Source organism: Abramis brama, assembly GCF_963993115.1.
Source record: "Abramis brama genome assembly, chromosome: 7".
NCBI classification, from domain to species: Eukaryota; Metazoa; Chordata; class Actinopteri; order Cypriniformes; family Leuciscidae; genus Abramis; species Abramis brama.
In genome coordinates this window covers 17,795,812-17,801,975 of record NC_139969.1, presented here as the reverse complement: position 1 = coordinate 17,801,975, position 6,164 = coordinate 17,795,812, and the positions used below count along the sequence as shown (strand labels likewise).

General features: G+C 38.4%; 1 long non-coding RNA gene across 1 annotated transcript; it reads right to left on the bottom strand.

Annotated features, from left to right (window-relative positions):
• Nucleotides 1-3,159: 3,159 nt before the first annotated feature.
• Nucleotides 3,160-3,892, bottom strand: LOC311086840. Its single transcript, XR_014607127.1, has 4 exons — nucleotides 3,824-3,892; nucleotides 3,656-3,715; nucleotides 3,368-3,394; nucleotides 3,160-3,298 (listed from the first exon to the last, which is right to left on the bottom strand). It is a non-coding gene; the product is annotated as an uncharacterized lncRNA (long non-coding RNA).
• Nucleotides 3,893-6,164: the final 2,272 nt, after the last annotated feature.

Below are 6,164 nucleotides of genomic sequence, written 5' to 3'. Positions count from 1 at the left end.
GTTCAGCCGATAAACCTGCAGTAACTGTGTCATGCTCTCATGTCAATATAGACAAAAATCTCGGAGGAATGTTTCCAGCACCTCGTTGAATCTGTGCCATGAAGAAATAAGGCAGTTCTGAAAGCAAACGTGGGTCCAACCCGCTACTAGCAAAGTGTACCTAATAAAGTAGCCAGTAAGTGACATGAAAAACAGAATGACAATTAATTGGCCTAGTGACTGTCCTAGCAATGTTCAAACCACTCCAGTTAGCATTGTAATTAGAGTACCTTCATTAGCTCTGGATGAAGACTCCGGCCAAAGCTCTCCGCAACATTTTCTGGTTTCCCCAGGCTACTGCTGCCGTCATCTGTTGGGATGATGGGTTTGTTAATCAAAAGGCGAACTGATTAATTCTACTGAAAGCGCATGCATAACAGACAAAAGATTATATTATCATCCAGTGGGTGAATATGGGCTTATCTTAGACACCAAGCAGAACAATGAAAACGTTCTTTAATCACGACTGACTGGTTCTTTTAAACAGTAAAAGTCAAAATCACATATTTGCTGATCAAGCTGTAAGATATTTTTGAAAGTCAAACAAGTTGCTAAACTGCTCCGAGTCCACTGGAACAGAAAGCAGTAGCAGTTACTGTAATGTGTGCATGCGTTAGGCTACTGAAAAACGTGTCTTGTTTAACATGTTCAAGCAAAAACTGTAGCAAAATTGTAATTTAAATGTTATTTTTTCTTAATTGCACTTACACTCACAGTTAAGACACTTGCGATTGCATTTCCATTAAGTGTCCCTCAATGAATGTAGCAAAATGCAATGTGCAATTTGAAAATGCATTCTTTCTGAGCCGATCACGTGCCCACCCCGCCCTGTCAATCACTGCGGGAAGTTGGCCCCGCCCCCAACCCAATGCAAAACGTCGGCAAAATAGGCTCAAGCGTTTTTACTTCGTTTGTGCTGTTGTCCTATCTGTTTTTTAGATAGTAAAGGAATATTTATAGGTCATTCTGATGCCACATGCTCCAAATAAAATAGTCTCGTTCGGTTTTGTGCCGGTTTTGTTTGTGCTGCTTCAGTTTTTGAAATATTATACCGAATTATAGACGATGACGTCACAAGCCCCCCGACCTGCTCCACATTCACCCAAAATAGTCTCATTTGTTTGTGCTAATTTGCACCGATAAACGTTTATTTTGTGCTGCTTCAGTTTCTTAAATATTAAAATAATATTTATTGGTCATTCTGAGGTCACTCAGCCCCCCCCTCCACATTCACCCAAAATAGTCTTTGTTTGTGCGATCGTTTGTGCCGGTTAAAGTTTCGTGTGCTGCTTCGTTGTTTAAAATATTAGACACTGAATTATAGACGATGACGTCACCAGCCCTCGACCTGCTCCACATTCACCCAAAAAAAGCTAGGTCGATGAATTTGACCCTTCAGATTCCGTGACCATGTTATATATTAATACCTTATCAATATGCTTTATAAAATGGAAAGAGACTCGCATGTTTGCCTCATATTTTATGATTATACAGCTGATAGAGATGGTCACACATCACATTCGTCACTTTATTGAACATTACAGTCAGTAAAGAGCGGTTCAGTAAAGCCGCACATACCGAATAGCCTACCAATGGAGCTTTGTCATATTATGTGATCTCAGAGTAATAGGCCTATGCATTTAAGGAAAAACCAGTAGCAGTTTTAACATTAAGTGACATGGCATCTGACGCACAGAAGCGAATGGCACATGTCACTATGCGTATTGGCACATCCGGTCTTCATTGGCATGTGCCAGTGGATAGTGGCATGTGTCACTGACATTATTGGCATGTGCCAGTGGTGGATAGTGGCATGTGTAACTGACATCGAGACACACTGACACTAGGCTTGTTTGAGATGAGCAAAATCTGCGCAGAATCGATCACCGGTGATCAGCGCGAGATGCATGCCGGTTAGAAATGTGTCCGAGTGCGGTCAGCCTTTCTCTGATGTCATGCTGACGTATGTCAAAATACTCTCGCGAGCGCAAGGCGCACGTGTCGGATTCTGCAGTCGAGCGCAGTTGCTCTCCACCGACTGCGCTGATCAAAAGCATGGTGGGAAACGACTTGCTGACGACACAGCGCTGTTCATTGGTTTAAACAACCGTGATGTATTGTTCCATTTTAAAATGTTTGATTTTAAATCTCTGATATCATGTTTTATGTGATATGTTATGTGTGAATATTCCCAAACTATCTGACAGTGCGATCTCTATGGGTTATGCAATGTAATTTTTATTTAAAAAAAAAACAAACAAAAAACACACATGTCTGTATTAAAGAAAAAAAGATTGATAGACATGTATTTGGAATGGAATTAAATAAGTAGGCTACTTTGGGTTTCTTGTTCATTATATTTATTTTCATATAAAAGCAACAGAACTTAAATTCCATCCAGTTTATTAGAAACACTGTGCACGAGCGTGAATCCCGCGATATCCATCTTTGATCTCACAGGTGTCAAATCAACTGCGAGAAGAGAGAACTGTCCGGCTTGCCTGCGCTTTTTTCACTCCTCCTCTCACTGCAGCCGGCTACTCTCGCATTCATTTCAGGCGAGGCAAGGCGCATCTCAAACAAGCCTAATGACATGACACCTGACTCACACCGAGTCGCGGAACATGTCACCGTGTTGCGACACCTCCAGTAGGGATTGACAGATTAATCGTAAACGTAATTGTGGCACAAAATCCTAAATAAATAGCCTAATTTTGTGATATTTAAAATTACAATCAAACGAATTAAAGTGCATTAATATTTTTTCAAACGTGTTATTTGTGTCACGTCTGTATTTGATTGCTATGTGCGTGCCACTGAATGTTTTGTAATACCAGTGCTACTTTATGTTGTTTATCTCGCAAAGTCACAAACTGCCCATTCTAGGAAAAGACACAGAAGCGCGCGAGCAGGATTCCACTGTACAAGCAGAGTTAACCTATGAGAGTATGCCAGGCGCTCGCTCGCAGCTACCTGTACACCTCTCGGTTGTTGAATTTGTGCGCGAGTACTTTTATCATGCCAGCTGAAGGTTCATTTTTGCGCGTGTGAAATAACATAATGTGCTCGTGAGCATGTCTTACACACTCATAACTTTTGACTAAAAAATAACGCCATACCAGCTGCTCCTCAATGACTTGAAGTTGTTGAAAACTTGACTGTGGAAAACAGTCTGTGTTTAATGTTGGGCTGTCTTCTGTAGTTGATCATTTTTGTTCTTTAATCATTTCTTGGTTTGCAAGAATTTTGCGTATCCAAGCTATAAAAAAGAAAAAGCTATGAAAAAAATGCATATTACCATGTTTAAAAAAAAAAAGTCAGTACCAACCTTCAGTGAAACCAGTGTGGGATGATGCTAAAGAGGGGAACACCACAACAATATATTAGTTTGAACATGTTAAATGACAGTAGAAGGAAGTAAAACTTTTTTTTACTCTATGGCTCTGCAGATTTAGTTGTACATAATTTGGTTTAATAGGTTTATGAGTTAAACACGGTCAGTTTTAGAACTTAAATTGTTTTGAAAGATAACGCATGTTGTGTAACAGTATTTTGAATATATGGGTAAACCTGTAAGATTTGAATACAGTGTTAGTGAACTGACAGTATTACTTACAACTTAAGACTTCTGCCTCTCCATGTCTAAAGTGTGGGGTGCGATTCCTTGCTGTCAAGGCTAATTAGTGGGAAAGGCCAAAGTTTAGCAGTAGATTTTAGCACATGTTATATGGGTAAAATATGGGTATGGGTTAAATGGGAAGAAAAGGTTTTGTGGTAAATTTACGGGTTACTGATGTCCGTTTCAATGGTGTTGATGTCCTCCTTTGGTTGCTGTGGATTTGTTTTTGGCACCCTGATGGCATCAAGCCATAAATAATGTCACCCCTAAATTTGGCTTACATTACATATTAACACAAAACACAAAGATATAAGTTGTGTCTGAAATCGCTCCCTATCCACTATATAGTGCACTTTTTAGGGCGTCAGCCATTTTGTAGTGGTGTCCGAATTATGAGTGAACAACATCATTCCCTACATTTACTACTTTTACCCACAATCCTCTCTGAACTAGAGCGTACATCCGATGTACACTTGCTGAACCACAATTTCCCACAATTCAATGCATAGAGGACTGAGCTTGCATGAAAGTGCGGGAGCGAGTGAGTTTGAACCAGAGATTACTTTACAGCTATCTTATTTCTGCTTTAACATTTATTGAATCCTTATTTAACATTTTTATTATTATTAATCATTACTTGAATACAACGTATTAAAATATTGAGACAATATATAGATGACTTGTTAAAATTAAATGAAATATTAATAAGGTAATTTTTTTATAAAAATATTATTTAGGCATTAAAACAATGTGTTTTAACTCGTTAAACTGTAAGGAATAGATAATTTGGTGGATGATTTGAAAAATATTCGTTGATCATCTGTCATTCAAGTATAATCATAACGGTCGCCTGAGGCGCTCAATGACCCTGTCATCTGTGAGCGTGAGTTTTTAACAATTTCAGTCGATGAAACTACAAAGCTGGCATGGAGGTATATAGAAAATAAAGTCAATATGATTGTTGTTAATATTATTTTATTAAGTAAGTAGCATGTAAGATAAAAGGAGTTTTATCACGTGTAACGAAGCCTTTACCGCGACAGCTCCAGCTCTCCGACGCGCAGTGTAAACGTCAGCGTCCGAATTCACTCACTTATTTTCGTTCACTCCTTGCAGATATAGTGCACTCAAAAGCCATACACTATTATATAGGGATTAGTGAATGAGTGAACGGTTTCAGACACAGCTATAAACATTCTAAGCTAAAAAAAAACATTATAATCCAGTCATTTTAAACCAAAATGGGGGTCAAGTCAACCAAGGACAAATTGCAACAGAAGCAAACTCATCTGATTTTGTATCCTCAATATGTCGTGAGTAAAGAAAAAAAGAAAAAAGCCCTGAGGAATCCCATTGGGGATTATACATAAAGGAAGTAGTACTTTAAACCAGCCTTTATTCATTATTATTGGAGAGATGGGGTTTGGGGGTGGGTCCGTGGGACTGTTTCTGGGGGTTCACTTTTTATTTTACCTTCCTTTGTCTTCTGCATTCTCCTTACCCCTTATCTCCTGTTCCCTCAGACTCATCCCCCAGAAACAGTCCCGCCGACCCATCCCCAAACCCCATCTCTGCAATAATAATTAATAAAGGCTGGTTTAAAGTACTTCCTTCTATGTATTAATGCTCATGGGTAGCCTAAACAGGTTCCATTCAGACCATAAGTGTTTTACCGTTATATGCCAACAAGACTTTCACCTGGCTATACCCAATGTTTAGATCTGTTTGCAAATTAGCACATACATAGATTATGCACTGTTTGCCCATGTTAACAAACAATTTTAAAAAAAAGTATAATTTTTTTGTTTGTCTTGATGCAAGTAATCAACTCAGTAATTCTCATGGTGATATACAGGTTAAAAATATGACCCTATTCATAAGAAAAATAATGAATATATTTGGGTCTTTTCTAAACTTTTTTTTCTAAAATTCTACTGGGCTTTTTTTTTCTTTTCTTTTTTTTTCTTACTCAGGACATTCAGGATACAAAAATCAGTTGAATTTGCTTCTGTTGCAATTTGTCCTACCTTTTTTCATAAAATGACTGGACTATTACATGTCCTGTGTTTTCTTCAAATACTAACAATTCATTGTCTCTGCGTCCTCTCTGGCCAGTGGTTGAGAGTAATTCCCCGCTCTGCTGGTACCTGTACAGGAAAACAAGAGGGAGAAATTGGAGAGGTCAGTGTTCAGGAGCTTTGAGGCAAGTTTAAGTCTAACTGTTATCAAATTGAAGCGCACATCTACTCTGTAACTCGCATGCCAAGCAGGTACAGTTTGAAGTCAAAGTTTGACACGTCTCAAGAATTAGTGTTGGCAGATATAATCAGCAGAAAGCAAAGAAAGACAGATACAGTATATCAACAACTTCTTGAAATGAATTGATGATTTTATTTAATAAAAAATACAAAAATGTGGATTGTGATAAGCTACAACTGCAAGAATCGGTTATGTAGGGTACTTGTGCGACTACAAAAACCTCCATTTCAAACTTCAACAGTCTTAA